Source organism: Leguminivora glycinivorella, chromosome 1, assembly GCF_023078275.1.
Source record: "Leguminivora glycinivorella isolate SPB_JAAS2020 chromosome 1, LegGlyc_1.1, whole genome shotgun sequence".
Classification (NCBI taxonomy): domain Eukaryota; kingdom Metazoa; phylum Arthropoda; class Insecta; order Lepidoptera; family Tortricidae; genus Leguminivora; species Leguminivora glycinivorella.
Genome location: NC_062971.1, coordinates 24,617,945 through 24,640,838, shown reverse-complemented (window position 1 = coordinate 24,640,838; position 22,894 = coordinate 24,617,945). Strand labels below are relative to the sequence as shown.

The following is a 22,894-nucleotide window of genomic DNA, read 5'->3' as shown; positions in this document are numbered from 1 at the left end:
CTAAATAAGTAGGTTTTTCAAACAACTTCATTCTATAAAAGATGCTTATTTTAATGCAATCTTTCATGTTTTTTAATTACAAACACTCAAAAATAATAAACACGGGCGCGCCATCTGTCGCAGCTGTGGTGCTTTACTCAGGCCACACGCTACAACCATACCGAGCGCATTGATCAGCCGCTTAGTTCCAATGCGCGCCAATAGATGGCGCTTAAGCTATATTGGGAAACGGGACAATGACGTCATCTTTTTCATGCATGCTGCCCGTAGTAACGAGTTATTAGACGTTATCACGTCAAAAGTGTACTCCATGTTCTCGTAGCGTAGCGTTTCGTCAGTACTGTGAAAAAATCTCGTATCTCACGCTGCTCCTCAAAGTTAAAACGCAGTAAGTCTATATTCTTCCATACATACTTTACTACAATTTTCTTTTCATTGACAGACGAAGATACAAGTTTTTTTTTAAAGTAGTGACTGTTTGCGTTTTTCCACTGAAAACATGGAAGTATCTGAGTATACTTATCATCTGAAAAATAATCAACCATAAAGCAGAATCGATTTACCGTGGATTTACCCGACATTGAAGTTTACGCTGCAAAGAGCGGATAAAAACTGATCAAATTGATTGGATCAATTAGACAAAAATGCAAAACATTATAGACACAAATAACTTTATTAATCAGTAGAATACAAAACCTTGACTTTAGCGATTTTTGCGCAATATTTTTCACCCGAGTTGTCATTATTATAATTTTATGAGCCACTCCCCTGAGCACGAGTGGTTTTTTTACACGTAAATGATTACCTAAAATTTCCAAATCAGGCAGCACATCTTAAAATGTTAGTGCGCAAAGTGAACTTAGGTGCAAGCTTATGAAAAAGGTTAGCCAGAGTATATTGGAAATAGCTTGTTAGATTTTATTAGGACTACTAGGAACAGGTAAGGTGACGGACCCAATCATGGACAGTTTAAGATAACATTTTGCCTATTCTTGATATTTCGCTGATACATGTAAAAATTCTACCGTTAACCTTGTTAAAACTTGAATGTACTAGGTATTCTTCTTTTACATTTCAAGCATATTGCAGAATAAATACTGCTAAGTATTACGGCCCAGCCACGACATTGGTCTAAGCGCGACAGCGGTGAGCGGTAGCCATACGTGCGAATGAAAGTCCCATCGCTGTGTCTCGCTCCAATGTATAGCCGCCGCTCACCGCTGTCGCGCTTAGACCAATGTCGTGGCTGAGCCGTTAGTTTCCTCATAGTTAACAAATTAAAACGAGGTGTTTTTTCTCCAGTCATGGACGTCAGTTCTGAATCTGAAGTAAGGATCCCCCATTATGGACAGTGAAATAGGTAATCAATTCAATCAAAAGTCAAAAAGTCAATTTTTTATCCCCCAAATAAAAATAGTTGTGGTTATTTTAACATAGGATTGTTTCTTGTAAATTTTGGTTTAGTGAATTGTTCCTTATCCATCATAAGAGGTATGCAGTTTTCCGGATCGATCTAGTTATGAACACTCGCAAAATAACACTATTTCGTTTTATAGCTTATCTCATGGTTAATGCAGTAAGGGCTAGTTGCATCAACCACATTTAACAGACATAATTCGTGACGCAGCAGATGTCTAATGGAACTTCCCATACAAAAATTTAACGAATGCTTTAACGGTGACAGACGGTGTTGTGCAACCGGCCCTAAGTAAGTAAAACTCTGAATGAGTTTACACCGAGTATTATTTATTTATTATTTTATACATGAATTCAGCTCTCTTAGTAACATTACTAAGAATTCGTCCTGATATTTTTTCAGTAAACTGATGACTTTTATCTTGCCGCCAAATCCTTCAGAAATAACTCAAATAACTGTGAACTAAATGAAACTTCAAAATTAAGCAGCTCTATGACTCTTGTTTATGGTACAATGCCGTCAGTTTTTAGAAACTAATTTTAGATACGTCAAATGGGGTGAATAGGGATGCCGAGGTGAATAGAGACGAGGCTTAAAATGTGATTTGCCCTCCCATTTCTATAAAAAATTCTACAGATATTGTATCATTCAATTGTTATGATACACTTTGTGTAAGTAGATATTTAGTAAATGTCCGGTAAATCACATTTTAATTCTCGCACCTATTCACCCCAGCATCCCTATTCACCCCATTTGACTGTAGGTACTTATTTTTAAGGATTTGTGTTTTTTTATCCATAATGGCATCACCGTCCATTATAGGGTATTTACATTAAAAATAAACTAATTACAGCTTTTACCACTACTTATAGGTAACTGTTACCGTTAGTACCTAGGTACCTACTTGGTAGAATGTTATTAACCCGAGACCTTAGATATTTGATGTGTGCACTACGGCACCGCTAGTGATAGCCTTAGTTACCCTTCATATTAACATTTATTTATTTAAGTAGTTTCTTACAGGTAAGTATAACATATAATAGCCGGGAGAAGTCGCTAATGCCAGTTAATATCGCTATACGCCTTCGTAATTTTTTGATTTTTCCTTTCATTTAAGTTATTTAAGTTTTTCTCCGATGCAGATATACAAAGGTACTTAAATTACCTACATATTTAAGACTCGTTTGTGATTAACAACTTACGTAATAAAAGCTCCGACGCAAAGTGAACTTGTTCCAGAATACACGAGATAACGTAGGTACCCGTGCCATCTGAACAAGTAGGCATGAACTGTTTACATTATAAATAACAGTTGTTGTAAGGTCATAAGTTAAAGCTTATCAAGTGGTATCTGTCATGTAAATATGTAGGTGGTTGCGTTTGTTCTATTTACAGTTTACTATGAATAAACATCGGCACATACCACGGAAACAAATTTATGAGATACAAGTTGGAGGTTAATGTTCAAAATGAATAACAGGTGAGCATCGGATTGGTTACTGGTTTACATAGATTAACATCTGAAGGCCTGCGCTGGCGGCGGCGGCCGGCAGGCGCTGGCGCGTGACGCAACGTGCGGCGCAGACGCGGTAGCGCCGCTCAGCTCCTGTCGGAGCCGAGTTGCGTTGCGAGCTGTTCCATAATTGTTGCACAGACGAGTTCAATAATTAAGTGATAAATATACCAGCGGTGCTGCGGCGAGAGGGCGGCGGCGGCAGTCGAGCAGCGGCCGCGTCGCGCACCACACCGCGTCAAGTGATGGACTCGGCATTTTTCTATCGGCAGACAGCGTAGGAATCTCGCCGGACTGGTTCCCGCGCTGCGTTAGTGCGCCGCTCTGGTGAACCCTTTCGCTTGTAAATGTGCCGATATTTACATATGCGCGCTCGATCTCACATCGAACTTTCGTTGAGAGCCCGCGCCCCCGGTGCGCCCGAGCCGGGCCCGGCGACGCCGCCCCGGCGCACTCGCCACGACGTGCCATGAGCAACGTATGTCTTTACATTTACCTACCTACTACAGCCTCCCCTCACCCTCCTCTAACCTGTTATGAGACCTGAACTAACTTGCACATGTACATATATTATTATGCTTATACAAAACAAGGAATTGTTACCGATTTCAAATAAAAGCTATCTGCAATGTCTTTAGTTGTTAATATTGACTATTGACCTAATGTATATTTTTTGTAACAAAAAAAAACAAAATCGAAAAATATGACATATACATATAATATACAAAGATTGAATACCTACCACTATTCACTTACTGGGGCGGATGCTTTTTAGGGTTCCGTAGTCAACTAGGAACCCTTATAGTTTCGCCATGTCTGTCTGTCCGTCCGTCCGTCCGTCCGTCCGTCCGTCCGTCCGTCCGCGGATAATCTCAGTAACCGTAAGCACTAGAAAGCTGAAATTTGGTACCAATATGTATATCAATCACGCCAACAAAGTGCAAAAATAAAAAATGGAAAAAAATGTTTTATTAGGGTACCCCCATACATGTAAAGTGGGGGCTGATATTTTTTTTCATTCCAACCCCAACGTGTGATATATTGTTGGATAGGTATTTAAAAATGAATAAGGGTTTACTAAGATTGTTTTTTGATAATATTAATATTTTCAGTAATAATCGCTCCTAAAGGAAAAAAAAGTGCGTCCCCCCCCTCTAACTTTTGAACCATATGTTTAAAAAATATGAAAAAAATCACAAAAGTAGAACTTTGTAAAGACTTTCTAGGAAAATTATTTTGAACTTGATAGGTTCAGTAGTTTTTGAGAAAAATACGAAAAACTACGGAACCCTACACTGAGCGTGGCCCGACACGCTCTTGGCCGGTTTTTTAATTAAGCTACGAACATGAGACTACATAGATGCGAGTGTTGCGATGCTGACAAATTTGATTCGACATCAGCCATCCTATCCTATTCAAGATACCTAATGAAACGCTTAGTGTCTCTATCGCTCTTCCGTACGTAATAGTGCGACTGTGATGGTTGTACTTGTATTTCGTTCGCTACGGAGCGTAGGCGATTCGCATGTTGGCTACGCAGCCTGGCCGTTTAGCCAATATGTATTTATACTATTCACTTACCTTTGCGAACGAAACGCCACTGACTGTAGGTTATCCACGTTATTATACGTAATTTCAAAATCTTTATGCCGCTATTTATAAATGCTCAATAAATTTCTATTACCTAACAATGCTAATGCAGCCTGGCAAAAAGAATAGAAAATAATAGGGGCCACCGTCTATGTAAAGCGTTTTGCATATGGCAACTATTGTGACACTTTTGTATCAAAACAGTAAGTGTTGCTATATTTAAAAAATATTGTTCCATTTCTCTACACTTTTTTGCCGAGCTGGTACCTCGTATTTGTGAGAAAGTTGACCAGCGACGTAATTTTTAACACTTATTGTTTAACAGATTTAGCCATAGGTATAAATAATGTCTGATCTATATTTACACACAGTTAAAAATAAATAAATTACCTACATAAGTAGAGCATGCGAACTTGGTAGGGAATAATTTGATACAGCTTAGCAAAAAAGAGTGGACATTAAAAAATAGCAAAATCGTCGTGTCATCCCTTTCTTATCAATATGTGTGTGAAAACGAGACAACACGACGATGTTGCCACTTATTAATGTCTACTCTTTTTTGCCAGGTTGTAGTTTAGACAGTGCTAATGTTTTTTTAAACGGCAAACATTAATGAATTTATAGTAGCGCTCTATGAACCTTCCTTTATATACTTACTGCATTAGTGGTAAACTGGTAAGCAGGCACCGTAGCCTATGAACGCTTGCACTCCAAAATCCTATATATTCTGCGTTCTCGATCCTTACACGCCGCACCATCGCTTCGCTGAGCTATTACTAAATTAACTAAACACAGTGGAGAGATGTACGTGTTTATCATTCAAACAATTTTAGGTGTGCATGTGGATTGAATGAGCACCTTCCGAAAATAAAAAAAATATGCTGATCATTTAGTAAAAGTTCTAAAACAATTGTAAAACGAATCTCTGAATTTGTAAAAAGATGAATCAAAAGATACAGTCATTAACATGTGCTCACTCAGTTCTCACAAACTACCAACGAAAACAGTGAATGTATTCATTTAACATATAATATTTATATACTAACATTTAGTAAAAAATATGCCAACTTACCTCTATAAATTTTAGATCACCTAGTGACGTATTTAATTTTTTACAAATAGTTTCTTATGCTCACTCAATCCTCACACTTTTGAAAAGCCGAATTTTGATGAAAAACATAAGATTTAGACCGCTATTATATGTGTATAGTTTAGTAAAAGTGAAATGGGAATTTGTAAAATACAAAACGAACCACTAACGTGTCAGGTTTTTTTATAATAAATTTTTGTAAGTGCTCACTCAGTCCACACGTTTTGAGAAAGTTAAAAATGTAAATATCTTAAGATTTGTAGCACCACAGACACTCGAAAGTACTTCAACATTTAGTAAAATTTTTTACTAAATATCCACCATCTATATAATATTTTATATTCGTTGTCTGGTTTTAAAGATATTCAGACATAACTTTTCTCATACAAATGTATCACTCAATCCACACGCACACCAATTTTAGGTTTAATTAATCCATACTAATATTATAAATGGGAAAGTGTGTGTGTCTGTTTGTTTGTCCGTCTTTCACGGCAAAACGGAGCGACGAATTGACGTGATTTCTTAAGTGTAGATAGTTGAAGGGATGGATGAGATAGGCTACTTTTTGTCTCTTTCTAACGCGAGCGAAGCCGTGGGCAAAAGCTAGTATTACATATTTTTAAATTAAAAGAAAAATGGGAAAATTCACACCTCCGGCAGGACTCTAACCTGCGACCTATGACTCCGGCAAAAGCCATTTGTCGCAAGTTCGAGCCCTGCCCTGCCGTAGGTTTGAATTTTTCCATCGCGTAAGTAATAAGTAAGTATAAATTTTATAGGCTACTTGACCCTTTTGTAAAGTCTGTCTTATACGATTAAGTACTGTCCAATTAACCGAAATAAAATATTACCATATTTTATTATGGCTTAAAACCAGCAAAAAATATTTTTTCTCAAACATGGTATGAAATATTGATGTTATGTGCCTTATAATTGGCAGCGAAGTATGACCAGGGTGTCCACTATTAAACCGAAAAAAAATTCCCTGACTTTTCCCTGACTTTCCATGACCATTTAAGAAAATTTCCCTGACCAAATTTTCAATTTTTAAGTACCCCTTCTGCTTGGGATTGCATAAAAAAAAACGTTTTTTTTTTCTGTCTTGAAAAAAAAAACCTAAACGTTTTTTAGGGTTCCGTACCGTAAAAAGGAAAAACGGATTTTTTTTCTGGGATATGTTTGTTTTCTGAAGTACGAAATATTAAAATTTGCAAGGCATTTCATACTTTTGTACCTAAGGTTAACTATTAAACTTTAATTTCTGGTTTTATAAAACTAACGTAAACGAAATCTGTACTTGGTAGTTATCGCCATTTACTTTTGGCTATACCAGTGCCGGCCCGTGCATCACGGTAGAGCGAGTTTGAGTTTCGGAGCCTTCAGATAAAATACACTAGAAAAAAAACATCTCGCGAGCGGAGCGAGCGCGAAAATTTTTCCCCTTTTTTACGTCCCTGGGGCTGGTAGTAGTTATTATGTACATAACATAGGAAACAAAATGGAGTACCTAGTCTATCAGAGCAGAGTAGTTATGTGCAAGTTGCGGAATGATTCCGGAAAATCTTAAATTTCATGAAAAATTAACAAAACTGTCACGAAAAATAAAGGGAATTTAAATTTATGAAATGAAAAATAGTAAACGCGAGCGAAGCGAGCGCGAAATTTTTTCTTTGTTGTATGCGTCGGGATGCCCATTTGTTTTGCCACTACATAATGCCTTTATGTTTCCAAATGTTTGAAGTTCTCTCATCGTCACGCTTATTATCCTCCTATGCTCCTTTGACTCATACAAATTGCGCCTCTATGTGACGTTTTGCGCCATCAGCTTCATGAGGAACTTCGCTTTGGATTGTCGGATAGATACTTGGACAGCGACGTGACTTTGGGTTTGTCGTTTTCACGTCGCCCTAACAGAAGCACCTGACTTATGAATGTTGTACATGTAGATACATGGTGACATTGTGGTGCAACTTTCCAGTTAATCTGAATCACAATAACTGAATTTATTCAAGACCCCCTTCGCCATTTTGGAATATGTGGGTAGGGCACGCAATGTACAAAAAAAATGTGGATTTTCCGCATTTACGATTTTGGGCCGGATAAATTAAGGTCAGCTAGAGCATGAAGATATCTCTCGTTAGATTCTCTTGGAATGGAGGCCAAGTACTATACTTGTCATGGAAAGTCTAAAGGGACAATTTTAAGTGGCCTTAAAATCACTACCTCAATCCATCTTTGCTGTCATGGATGTGACCAACCCAAGAAATCATATTATTTTTTCAATACTTTTTGATTTTTTTCTTGGTGCCAAATTTTTCCCTGACCTAAAAATAATTTCCCTGACTTTCCCTGACTTTCCATGACCACTATGAGCTTCCCTGACTTTTCCCTGACTTTCCCTGACTTTCCAGAAAGTGGACACCCTGATGACGTTGCAGCTGCGGCTAGGACGATTGATAGATAATGGAATTTCATACAAACCTTGCAGGCCAAGGCCGGCAAAGTCTTCTTTTTAATTAACACGCTTTTATTAGGTCGTCGTGTATGTAACTAACTATGTAATGGAATCTAAGGAGGCTAATTTAACCATCTTCCAAGGATCGTAGCGTAATGAAAATTGGCAGCTGTATGTAGTTCTGATGACAATACAATAATATGGTACTGTTGAACTGATCTGATGATGGAGCCGGAAGATATGAACTGGAACTACATGATGGAACATCGTATCATAGCTGTTTTTGGGTTTCTTAGAAAAGTCTTGTAATGAACTTTGACTACGATTAGGTTTCAAGGTCTGATGATGGAGCCGGAAGATATGAACTGGAACTACATGATGGAACATCGTATCATAGCAGTTTTTGGGTTTCTTAGAAAAGTCTTGAAATGAACTTTGACTACGATAAGGTTTCAAGGTCTGATGATGAAGCCGGAAGATATGAACTGGAACTAAATGATGGAACATCGTATCATAGCTGTTTTTGGGTTTCTTAGACAAGTCTTGTAATGAACTTTGACTACGATTAGGTTTCAAGGTCTGATGATGAAGCCGGAAGATATGAACTGGAACTACATGATGCAACATCGTATCATAGCTGTTTTTGCGTTTCTTAGAAAAGTCTTGTAATAAACTTTGACTACGATTAGGTTTCAAGGTCTGCTGATGGAGCCGGAAGATATGAACTGGAACAACATGATAGAATATCGTATCATAGTAGTTTTTGGGTTTCTTAGAAAAGTCTTGTAATGAACTTTGACTACGATTAGGTTTCAAGGTCTGATGATGGAGCCGTAAGATATGAACTGGAACTACTAAAAAGATCAACGTAGTATTTAAAATAAGTTGGGTCAGGGTTTTCTTATGACCCTTCAGAATAAATAAAGGGGGCTCGGGGGGCAAAGCCCCCCGCATAAAAGAAAGATCAACGTAGTATTGAAAATAAGTTGGGATAGGGCGGGTTTTCTAATCTTGAGACCCTTAAGAGCAAATAAAGGAGGGCTCGGGGGGCGGAGCCCCCCGCAAAAAAGAAAGATCAACGTAGTATTTAAAATAAGTTGGGTTAGGGTTTTCTTGTGACCCTTCAGAGCAAATAAAGGGGGGGCTCGGGGGGCAAAGCCCCCCGCAAAAAAAAATCAACATAGTATTTAAAATCAGTTGGGTTAGGGTTTTCTTGTGACCCTTAAGATAAAATAAAGGGAGGTTCGGGGGGCGGAGCCCCCCGCAAAAAAGAAAGATCAACGTAGTATTTAAAATAAGTTGGGTTAGGGTTTTCTTGTGACCCTTCAGAGCAAATAAAGGGGGGCTCGGGGGCCAAGCCCCCGCAAAAAAAATCAACGTAGTATTTAAAATAAGTTGGGTTAGGGTTTTCTTGTGACCCTTAAGATAAAATAAAGGGGAGTTCGGGGGGCGGAGCCCCCCGCAAAAAAAAGATCAACGCAGTATTTAAAATAAGTTGGGATATAGTTTTCTTAAGACCCTTAAGAGGAAATAAAGGGGGGCTCGGGGGCGAAGCCCCCGCAAAATAGAAAGATCAACGTAGTATTTAAAATAAGTTGGGATAGGGTTTTCTTGTGACCCTTAAGAGCAAGTAAAGGGGGGCTCGGGGGGCGAAGCAAAATAAGTTGGGTTAGGGTTTTCATGTGACCCTGAAGAGTAAGAACAAGGGGGGCTCGGGGGGCGAAGCCCCCCGCATAAAATAAACATCAACGTAGTATTTAAAATAAGCTGGGTTAGGGTTTTCTTGAGACCCTTAAGAGAAAATAAAGGGGGGCTCGCAAAAAACAAAAATCAACGTAGTATGTAAAATAAGTTGGGTTAGGGTTTTCTTGTGACTCTTAAGATCAAATAAAGGGGGGTTCGGGGGGCGAAGTCCCCTGCAAAAAATTTATAGTTTAAAAAAACTAGAAAAACACACTTTTATAAATGCACGTAAAAGCCAAAAATAAATAATGGATCGTTCAAGTTGTCTCTATTTCTGGGATGAAGAGTAAACTATGTGCTTTTAATTATAATATTTGATTGTAAAAGCGTGGGGCGCTTCAGTCGTGCTGCAAGTCCAGTTAGCGCGCCAATCTGTGTAAACTGCATCTCGTAACATAGCTTAACTTGATTTCTCAGCAAGTTATACAAAAAGTTTTTCCTGTTACAGCGCCCCACGCTTTTACAATCAAATATTATAATTAAAAGCACTTAGTTTACTCTTCATCCCAGAAATAGAGACAACTTGAACGATCCATAATTTATTTTTGGCTTTTACGTGCATTTATAAAAGCGTGTTTTTCTAGTTTTTTTAAACTAATTTTTTTTTTAATTTCTAAACACAGATAATTGTGACATAACATCCAGGTATTTAGCCAATTAAAAAAAAAAACTATAAGGGGCTTTATAGACGTGCCAACTGCAACTGGTACGGGCCTTAGACAATATTTGATTTTGGGTGCGTTTTCATACATACATTTAACTTTTTGTTTTTTTATAAGCGTATACGGGGTATCAAAGGGGAACGAAAATTCGATTATTTTTGCGCTACGACGCACCGTTTAGGAGATACAGCCATCCAAAGTTATTATTTTCAGTAGACTTTATTTATTTCATACCATGTTTGAGAAAAGCACTATACATACCTCGGCGGGAAATGGAACCCCCCTTTGTCCCGGCCTCTGTAGTAATGTACTATTAGTTTACTTTTACGTAATCAGGCGAAAACAACACAGCCATGTTAATCTATAGATTATCTGTGCATCATGTCATTCTACTCGAAACCAACATTTTCTGACTTTTTAAGTACGAGTATAAAGGCATAAAGTTCAATATGCCAGTGATTGTTTTGACATGCAGTACGGTTCGAATTCGATGACGTCACTACATCGCTGACAGCGTTTTCGGAGGCCAAAATAAATATTACACACATTTTAAATCGAAAATACGTAGTCATCTTACACTTTTAATACCCAAAATCTATAAATATTGTTTTTTTGTGTGGAATACTACAGAAGACAATTATTTATTATGCCAAATTCGATATGAGTCTAGTAGCCTATTGAAATAGATATCATAATTACACGAAAGAAAAAAAAACAATTTATAATTTATATACAGTAGTGTGACTACTTGAAAAAGAACAAATCAAAAAATATTAAATAAAAATAATTTGATTTGTTCCCTAGTTGTAATAAGTAAGTATTTAAGTAAACTCATTATTGTACCACCAGCATCAACATAAAAGTAGTATCGCTCGCAGACGTTTCTGCATGATAAAAAACAAATTTATTTACTTATTATACTAAGCAAAGTAAGCTAACTATAGTAAGCAAAGAGGCATTGCAATTTAAACGGGAATTGTAGGTAATTATCCATTACCCGAACAGAGTTTGGAAATGCAGTCGAGGATCAAACAAATGCTGTAGGTAAGCCTGCGATTGGCCGTCACCGGAGCATGACAACCTGAGGCCTTCGTTAGTCAAATACACGTAGCTCACGGTCTGCCGGCCAGGAGGACCGCCCTCCTTGCCGTGTCCAATAATATAATGATAGGGTATTTGACTGCGACTTTACAATCAATTATTTCGTTTATTAATAAAGCACAAGACGATTAACGGCATTTTCAGAATTCGGGACACCGATTACCGCTGAAGTTTATGTAATTAACACAAAAACAATGTTTTCATAGAAATTTCATGCTTAATTATCGTCACAAAACTGACAGTGAATTAATTTTTGTTAACAACTTACGCTAATTGGGGGGTCCCAAATTCTGAAAATGCTCTTAAAATAAAAATGAGGACGGCAGTTACTTACTTTTAAATCACGCGTACAGAATTTAAAGAATAAGTAACTTAACCATCACTGCTGTGACGTCATTCATATTCCATATTAAATTAAATTATATACTTATATTATTATAAATGGGAAAGTGTGTGTCTGTTTGTTTGTCCATCTTTCAAGGCAAACCCGAGCGACGAATTGACGTAATTTTTCATATGGAGATAGTTGAGGGGATGGAGAGTGACATAGGCTTCTTTTTGTCTCTTTCTAACGCGAGAGAAGCCGCGGGCAAAAGCTAGTTGTATATATTGAATTCCATGGTTACAATTCGTTTTGACAGTTCCAAGAAAGGAGGTTATTTGATTAGTAAAGTACCCTTTTGTACCTATTTATGAATAGGTTTATTTATGTAGGTAAGGTACATAACCTACCACAACTTTCTGCGCGTACGTTGCGCGAAATGTTGTAACGGTAATACATTTACCTCTCTCTTGTCGCAGTTTTTTGCTCTGGTAGGTGTAGGTACTAGTCAGTGTAAGAAAACATAGCGAATGGGCACAGACTTTTACAATGTTTTTCTTGCTCCTCCATCATTTATGTCATGTCATGTCGTTTAGGTATGGTAAAAACACAAGAAAGAAAACACAAGTGCTCGACAACGTCCAGTAGATGCCACAATAAATGTGACAGAAAGGTGTCAACGTCATCTATTGGGCTTTAGCGTGTCCAGCACTGGCTTAATTTATGAATATGATATAGCTTAACGCATGAAAACTCGAAAATTCGCATTTCCCGGCACCTAAGTCTAGATCGATTTTTCAACCCTCATAACTTTCAGCGAAATCGATAGAGCTGTTTCCGAGATCACCGGTATATTATATAGATGCATAATACACAAACAATAATTGCTTGTTTAGAGGTAGGTATCATATCCCTTTTTGGGGTTGATCTAAATTTTTATACTTATGTGCATATTGAACATACCTATTTGTTTGCTTTTTGTCGTTTTACACAAGTATATTGTAGGTATAACTTAAAGGCATTAAAGTAGATAAATTAAACATAATATACTGTCCAGTTATTTCAATATAGTAACTGCGCAAAAGAATAGCTTTTTTATATACCTATGTGCTAACAATAAACGTAGGTAAGCCTTACGTACCTAATAAGTTACCAAGCAGAATAAATAAATTAGCTGGCCTGTACCTCCGTATATTTGTAAAACTATTACATATTGGCCGATACTGTTGGCTCTTTGTCTTATTCGCTATTTATGTATTATCATTATTCGTGTCGGGTGGAGCATGTGTGAAGACCGGTTCGATAGCAAGCCACCTAACCACATGGTTCAGTAGAATAATAATAAGATATGGAAAGGACATATGTACCAATAATACTAGTAAAGTCTTTTATTTCCCATCTCTTTACTATCATTATATACATTTATGTCTATATTTTCCCATCTCTCTAGTATTATTATATACATTTATGTCTATATTAATATTATGTACTTCACTTATAATTATAATAGTTAATGTTTGCTAAAGTATTGATTTCTATGAAAATAATGATGTGTTTCATCGGTATTTTTTCTTGGATAGGATAGGAACCCTTGACTGGTGTATAAAGGCCTTCATCAGTTTGACCTAGCATGGACCTAGCACTCCCTATCTTTAGCCTGGTTTATGATTTATCAACTGTTTCCCAGCTGTGGCTATAATGTTATCACTCCATCGCTTTAATGGGTAGTGCTTTTCGGCTTCTACCGCTTGGACCTTTCCTTCTTGTTACTTTTGCCGTCCATCGCTTATCGTTGTAGCGTGTTACATGCCCAGACTATCACCATTTAAAACATGGACTATGTAAGACTCAATTAAACTTGTCTTCTAATCTTCTTTCGTATGGAAACGAAAAAAACAATGAGCGTAGCGAGCGAGCGATGTTAAATCTTGTACCTATATTGAGTATTTTCTTACCGAGTCTTGACATACACTACTATCGAGAGTAATTCACAGGTACGCCCCGTAAATCCCGTAGTCGATATGGAGGATTTTCACCCCCGTGCTTTATTTAGCACCTAATTATTATACCACTGTACCACAAATCGAACACCTCGGATGCGAGATGAAAAAGTCAAGAACTTACAAAGTTGGATAAAGACGTGTTCTGTTCAGCAGAATATAATATACATATAATAAATGTAATAACAACAACGATAGCCTATCCAAATGTTATCACACAAAATCGCTGTCCATCTTCTAAATTACCTACCATGTAGCATTACTGACTGGTTTCGATAAAAGCCATAAACAGTGCGAAAAAATAAACTACGCAGCAGATTCTTTCGTTGATTTGACTCATTTACTATAATAAATACTATGTATTCTATCGCAACACGAAGGACTATATTAGGCTATAAGTATAAAATAATAATTTGGCGCTTTGTTTTTTTTACCTACCTACCTATATTGACATGTTTTTTCCTCCATATAAATATAAAACATACATAATTTTTAAGAAAAAAACCGTCGCCTTTCGGGTTCTGGTGAAAGCTACTTGCGAATGTTGGATTATATGTGTAAGTATTTTTTAAAACTGCTTTTAATGCTTTAATTATTAGATGGCAACACAAATGAATATACGTATAACGTTAAGGTTTGAGGATTTTCCTCAATTCCTCATGAATCCGATTATATTATAAGAAATCGAAGCTTGACAAACTTAATTTGACTTGAAAACTCAATATGCTTAACAAACATAACTAAATAAATGCCACTGTTCTGAACTTAAATGCATGCTTTTCTTACAAAAATACCAAAGTCACTATGAGTGTGCCGTTCAGATTTGAGGAGTACGGTTCTGACTATCATCAGCAGTTCCACTGCACCAAATGTCACTGTTCTGGACGTAAGTGCATGCTGTTCTTATAAAAATACCAAAGTCACTATAAGCGTGCCGTTCAGATTTGAGGAGTTCGGTTCTGACCATCATCAGCAGTTCCACTGTACCAAATGTCACTGTTCTAGACGTAAGCGCATGCTGTTCTTATAAAATGGCAAAGTCACTATAAGCGTGCCGTTCAGATTTGAGGAGTTTGGTTCTGGCCACCATCAGCAGTTCCACTGCACCAAATATCACTGTTCTGGACGAAAGTGCATGCTGTTCTTATAAAAATACCAAAGTCACTATAAGCGTGCCGTTCAGATTTGAGGAGTTCGGTTCTGACCATCATCAGCAATAGGCTCCTAGACTCGTATCGAATTTAGCACATCAAGTTATTGTTTTCTGTAGTATTTGACTTAAGAAATCAATATTTATAGCTTGCGGGCATTAAAAGTGCGTGATGACTGCATATTTTTAATTAAAGATGTGTGTATATTTTTTTTTAATTATGGACTCCGAAAACGGTGTTGGCCGATGGAGTGACGTCACATAATTCAGATCAACTATGGAAATTAGAGGTAGTAATCTGATCTCCATAGAAGCAACCTCTATGTATTGTATTAAAATTCATAGTCGTTGACGGGTGTGACAATGTGAAATATTTTTTCTAAATATACTGACGTCATGTCATAGATATTCTATAGATTAATATGGCTGATGTTGTTTTTGCCTGATGAAGTAAAAGTAAACTTTAAATATTTTTTTTGCGGGTTTTTAAGTCGTAATAAAATATGGTACTATTTTTTTTCGTTTAATTAGACAGTAATTAATAACATAAGACATACTTTGAAAAAGAGTCAAGTAGCCTATTCCACTGCACCAAATATCACTGTTCTGGACGAAAGTGCATGCTGTTCTTATAAAAATACCAAAGTCACTATAAGGGTGCCGTTCAGATTTGAAGAGTTCCGTTCTGGCCATCATCAGCAGTTCCACTGCACCAAATGTCACTGTTCCGTACCTAAATGCATGCTGTTCCTTTAAAAACACAAGAATCACCATATGTATGCCTTTCAGATTCGAGGAGTTCCCTCGATTTCTCCAGGATCCCATCATCAGAACTGGGTTCTGAGAAAATGGGACCAATCTGTATGCATATACATTCAATCAAAAAAAAAATTTCAAAATCGGTCCAGTAACGACGGAGATATCGAGGAACAAACATTAAAAAAAAAAAAAAAAAAACATACAGACGACTTGATAACCGTCCTTCTTGAGAGATATGAGGCGACGGTTAAAAAAGAAAAGAAAAACATGTACCTACGTCATGGATCTATTCTACTATAAATACCTACTATTATTTAGCATTAGAATGACATTATGTCCCGATGTGATTTTCTTAAGACTATTTTTTTCTGAAAACCGGCTACGTATGTATAGGTCTTTATGATAGATCCTCCAAGTCGCTTTTGGAAGTTTTGGATACATTTCGTTTTAAATATTATTGAAGAAACGTGACCTACCCAAACCCATACACAGATAAATGATGATAATTACTTAAATACTCGTAAATTATGTTTTAGGATTTGAGCCTAGAACTTCCAGCTTCGTTGACAAGGTCGGTACGATACCTACTATAGTATATTACAAGTTTATGGCCTTTAAACATGCATACAGTCGCATTCACGCATGATCTTGAGCCACACCTTCCGGAATTAGTGCACGGCCTTCAATCTGACGCCGCCTGATAACAATCAGCACATTCGTATAGTAGATGCACTTCTGCCAATGCAACTGGAACCTTTCCATGCATTTCCTAACTATCAGCCGAATTTCAACCTTATCATGAAGTTGTGTACGTTTTCATTATAATAACAGAAAGCCAACGCATCACTCCTAATTAAAGGGAACTGAAATTGAGTCCTTGTTCAGAGAAAATGAAATCGAAGATGGCGTTACTCGTTATTAGTAGAAGCGAGTAAATACTGACCATAAATAATCAGTATGTTACCAATTAGGCATAGGCACGTGTCTGGTCTCTTATATACATGTAGTATTAAGAGTTTTATATGACATGCTGACACTGATTAAAAATGCGGCTGTAAGATGATATTGTACACAGAGTGGAAACATTTAAGATAGGAAAATTTTATTTGACATAATTACCTAATTATAACTTGACTCATTATTGTTTATGTTTCACAAGTACCATATTAAAATGTAGTAAATTATATGCTGTTCCGTGTGGACGAAAACCAGACTTAGGGGACGGAAACGTCGGAAACTAACTCACTGATCCTAATTTCCCTCTAGCTAGGCTCTGTCTAGACCTAATTAAAAAACAGTCCGTTAATTCATATCAGTTAATCAATATCATATCTTATCTTACTCTTACGTCGCTCAGCAGTTCTCGAAAAGTTTGTACAAAAATTAAGGAAAAAGTGAAATTTGTTTTTTTTATTCCTTTTTTGTTACCAAGATTTATTCCATGAATTGAGAGTAAGTTTTATTTGGTTATTAAGGTTCTCTAGTATCTATATTTTCTTAAGTAATTATAACAATTATCCTGTATATATCTTACAAAAGTCGACTTATATCACTAAATGTTGGTAACAAAACAGGATCAATTAAAATTTGATGACGTGGCTATGTACAAACTTTTTGAGAACTGCTGTGCTATGGTATTTAAGTTAAGATTTTGTCATGGTTTGACAGTTTGAATGTGTGCCTAATTGTTATATTACTCATTATTTATTAAGCGTGAGGTTACACGATCGTAGTCAATGTTTTATATAATTAATATATACTTTTTAAGTTATAACTTGCCAGTGTGTAATAATTTAAATATCATTTTTGATAATAATAAAAATATCAAAAGAACTACAGGATACTGAACTACAGGTTTTGTCACGATTTTATTAGGTACCTATACCTAGTCGTTATAGTCAGTTCTTAGGTTCATGTTCATACACAAAAATGTGAGTGTGCACGGGAAAACGTCCTACTTTGTCGATTGCTATAAAGCCGCTTTGTCAGTATATTTATATAAAGATACAAGTAAATCTCGCTTTAATGGTAACCGACAAAGTGGGACGTGTTACTAAACACACTCACAAATAGGACCTTATAGGTACCACTAAGCCAGTCCTTTCCTTTAATTCTAGAAAGCTGTAAGTACCTACCTACCTACTTTATTAAATTAACATGGACTGGTGTAGGTTTATGTATCTACAGACGCGTAAATTCAGTCAAGTCAGATTTTTTTGAAGAATTATTGAAATTTGAAGAATTGCCAAATTGTCTTAATACCTTCATATGGTTCTAAAATACGTGCATCCGGGTTTGCTCCACCCCAGGAATTGCGAACAATTTTTTGGCTTTTTTTAGTTTTTGGTTTGTGCTCAAAAACGGCACATCTAACAGAATTATCAGATTTTGATGAAAGTTCCTCAACTCAAGAACCAAACGGTACCATAAATAATAATGTGAACTCATAGGTAGTTAAAGATTGCAAGAAAATAAAAATGTCCGCCACCTAGAATTTCGTATTTTTGGTATGATGATGATGAAAACTCGAAAACCACTTTTTCGGGACCTCAAAAAATTGCACATGTCATTCAATGGTCAAACTCGGATTACCTACACTATTTCCAGCATGTTGAATTAATTCCAGGAAACGGTGTTTTTTAATCAATTCTGTCTGGAATATGATATAAAACCAGCTGTAAAAAAAGATTGCACGTAAATTATACGTATTTAGATCTCATTCCATTTACATGACAACGAGCGCGGAGATAATTTCCTGTTGTAATGTGACCCGCATATAGCGTACGAGCAGTGCACGTCAGTATGTTGCACTCGCACTGCGAGATAACAAGATTAGCTTCTGTATAAATGAAGTTCCTAGAAATCAATTCCATATTGTTAATATTGTATATTCATTGCAAACTATAACACAAAAGAGATATAATAGTACAATGATACGATACATAATTTTTATACAGTTATGATTTAGGGTAGGAGGACCACAACTATTCGTGATGGTTTACGATTTAGATTGATTTCTTTTAAATACATATATTAAATTATAATATAATTTTTATGCCCGTTTGCTGACGGATTAAGAATTTCACCACTCTCTTTATTCCCATGGATGTCGTAGAACTCGTAGAAGTCGACTGTAGGATATGGATTCAATTATGTGTATGCGATAGGCTAGCAACCTGTCAGGATTTAGTTTTCCTTAATTGGTAAGAGTGGCGGCAGTGGCGCTGAAACTTGAGCAGTTTAATTTGCTCTGCCAAACTCTTTTAGGAATAGGTACATCACAGAATATAATTAATTATAATAGTTGGGAATTGGGAACATGCGTAAATATATGTATGTACCTACCAACTACCTGTATTTATATTTTACTTTTATATTCATATTATAAGTAGCCTAACCTGAGATTGTAAATGAATAAAAAAACGTAATTAATAATACCTAATTAAAAACTAATCAAATACCCAGTAGGTATAGGAATTTTGTTCCACTGCCGGAGTTTTTGGCCACGACTTTAACAATTCGAACCGAGAAAAGAGATGCGATTCTAAATTCAGCATATAGTCGATAGGACCCTAGTAGATAATTAGGAATAGGGAAAAGAACACAATGCAATCCAGAGTGAACATGGGGAACTGTCAATTGTGAACATTTTATCCCGAGTATCATTGAAGCCAACACGGGACGTAATCTTCCCGACGGTCGTTGATCTAATTGAGCATTTGAGCTCTGCGTGCGTGCTAATGGTCTAATTACGGGCATATATCGTATCATTCAAGAAGGCGCGCCTTGACTCGTAATGTCCTATCATGAAAGGTTAGTTTTGACAAATCAGCGCGTCATCGGGGATGACACGAAGTATATGAGACGTGAATTGGTGAGTCAGCGGCAGGACGCGGCCGCCCGTGGGAGGCAGACGGCTTGGCTCCACCGCCGTCCAACTACTCATGTCGTGAAATCCCTAATTAGACAACTTAGGGCCGACACAGACGCACTGCGACCCAACTGCAACTTGTGTGGAACTGCAGGACAACTACGTCGTACCTAAACTGTACCTAAGTTACGATACAAGTGCGTTTCGAACGTTTCCAGTATAAATGGTCTTTTCAACACAGGAAATTAAAGTAGGTACTGCTTTTAGCTCTAGTGCGGTAAAGCAGCGCCATATGTATTTGTTTAACAGATTAGGGCAAAAGCGAAAAGTGCATCTCAGAAAATTCATACTATACCTTCTTAACAACGTTGCACCTACTAACATGCGAATAGGTGATTCGAAACCCGTATCGATTTGAAACACTCCATTTTCAGCACTCCTATCGTAATATAATAGTGTGATACTGTTGTTAGGCGAATAAATACCTATTACCTACATGTTAACCAAATTTTTCATTATTTTTAGGTACCTATTATTTACATTAAACATTTCAGTCGCTCCTCGTACCTCTTGCATATATAATTATTAATACCCGGATATAAGTACTGAGTGATCAAAATTCTAGAACCTCAAAAAACTGGTATAAATAAAGTGGTGAGCGGCTTCTAACTTTCGCTGGCTTGAGCTGGCATAACGGCACGTGAGCGACACGCGCCAAAAATGAAGAAAAAAACAAGAACACCACTCAACTCGGACTTTGCCCAACAGCTGAAGCACAAGCTGCGATATTTCTATCCTTCTCTACACGAACAAATCAGTAAAGGATGGTATGTTTACTTCGTTTGATTTAGCAGGTGTGGAAAGTCTGAATTGGTTCGTTATTTGCGCGTAACGGCTTCGGTAGCCCCGTATCTGCATACGGTAGCAATCTCACTCATCTCAACTTGACGAATGCGTGTTTAAAGTAATTAGTTTTGTATTTACTACGCAGATGGATACCATTAAGTTTTTGTAGCACATAACTAAACTCGATAGACACTTTTTATAATTATCTATGGTATGTTGCACACCTGACTTGTTTTAAATGTAAGTAGTTAGTTGTACATATTACTTATATGAGTAACTTATATCTTAAATTGTTTGTTAATTGATACACTTTTGAATTTCCGGGACTTCTATATTAAGTAAGTAGTTATGGGAGAGAAAATAGCGGCCATTGCACTTGCGCCACCCGCTTAAGACGCTACAGGAGTGACAATGCTAAAATAGGAAGGAGCCCCACTTTCAATTTGGGAATTTTAGTTAAATATACTAGTGTTATTAACTAGATTTATCAATAAAAAATGTCCTTTCAGAACAACTCAGTTAAAAGATATTGCGAGAAATCTTTAAAATCGAGGTTCCGCTCTCGACTGTTTACTCCTTCAAAACTTAATCAATCGTAACGAAATTTGAGAATCTGAATAACAATGAAATTATCTGTGCGGACCGTTTAGTTATTTTAGCTAATTGTTACCAATTTTGAATACCACACCGTTTTTTTGCGCCATAATCAATAAGGCCGTTTTTGGAATTTTTTGATGGGCTCTAGCGTCTTTAAAAATAAGAATATCAAAAAATTTAAACGGTCCGACACAGATAAAAATTATAATAATCTGTGTTGAAAAAATCAGTACTCTATCTTCAAAAACCAGGGATGAAATAGTCGAGAGCGTTTGTATGGAGAATTGACCCCTCCTGTATCGTCTTAACTCAAGGTTAGTGGGCTGTCAACCGTCAAATTACATTATAAAATGGTGGGTTAACCTCGACTTAACCCCTCATTTTCGGTGGTGCAAGTGACAGCCTGTTTGCTATCCAAGATCAAGATCAATAAATTTATTTACTATGGCGTATTCGATGTTACAGAACCGGACTAACTATTATTTACTTATTACTTACTAATAAGCAAAAGGCACAAACCAGAGCCATGTATTGCTCCTAATGGTGATCCCATACTTGCTGTTATAAAAATTAAATGTTTATACAGTTTACGCAAATCAGTTAGCTAATTCGCCAAGAGATGGCGATATGTCAAGTCTTTAGAGAATATAAGTATATATATACATACAAAGAGGATCAAGTATTATAGAGAGTTACTGTCAAAGTAAAATATGTAATCACAGACATCACAGTGCATAGACTGCCATCTCTCGACACAAGCTTAAAACTTTAAACCTCATTTTTGACAATTTGGCCCCTATTCTCAGCTTGATATGTGTTAAAATGTCAAATACCTATTAATATTAGCGCCATCTAGCCGAGCGTCCCCCAAAGGTGTAACGCCATCTAGGCTACCGTACCTATTTCTATATGGGTCTCAGGTACGTTTTTTTCTTAAACTGTAGCTGTCTATACGGAGTTACATATGTCTTTGGTATATATCAGAATTCAGACCCATGAGATAATTTTAAGTTTGTACGGAACCCTCAGTGGGCGAGTCTGACCGCGCTTGGCCGGTTATTTAGACATTGAATGATTAGTCTAGCTTTTAAATATTTGAAGATTGTCTCTAGCAACTACTGTTTGGCACCCCCATACGGTATATCTAAATGCCCTTTGAACGTTGGGTACTAAGTTAGGTTTTTTGTCAAAGAGAGATATAGGAGGTGAGGTGAATAAACTTTGTTGCCGAGAGGTTTTTTTAGGTACCATATAAAATATGAACACGAGGACATCATTAATTAATTCTGGCTGTTAAATATTATTCGTTTTAAATAATCGCTTAAAGCTCCACCTTGCGATGTAGCATTGGTTACATGATAAATATACTCCAAATTGATACCAATTAGGACACAATCCATTTATGTACAGTAACGTTGTAAAAGAAAAATTTAGAGATAGGCCGGCAACAGCCAGTCTTAATTTTCATAATCTTAAAAATTCATAATCTTATAAAATAAGATTGACTGCCTTGCCACACACATTCTTAAAATTCAAATTATTCGCAATCTGTCAGATCAATCTGAAAAAAATCATAATCTTAAAAAATAAGACTGTGTGTGGACAGTTGCGAAATTGTATGGGAATCCGTGCACTCGATCTGATTTCATAAGATTATGATTTTTTAAGATTATGAAATTTAAGACTGTCTGTTGCCGGCCATAAAAAGAAAAAAAAAGCATTTTGAAAGAGAAAACTCCCAATACAATATGCTGGATATCATTTGAAATTTTGAA

General features: G+C 36.7%; 1 protein-coding gene across 1 annotated transcript in view; it reads left to right on the top strand.

Moving 5' to 3' along the window:
- Window positions 1-3,165: 3,165 nt before the first annotated feature.
- LOC125242518 (protein decapentaplegic-like) overlaps window positions 3,166-22,894 on the top strand; it is a 32,584-nt gene continuing 12,855 nt past the window's right edge. Inside the window, exon 1 of the mRNA XM_048151274.1 lies at window positions 3,166-3,408. The gene's annotated coding sequence lies outside the window, so the exon portion shown is untranslated. The remainder of the gene's footprint in view (window positions 3,409-22,894) is intronic.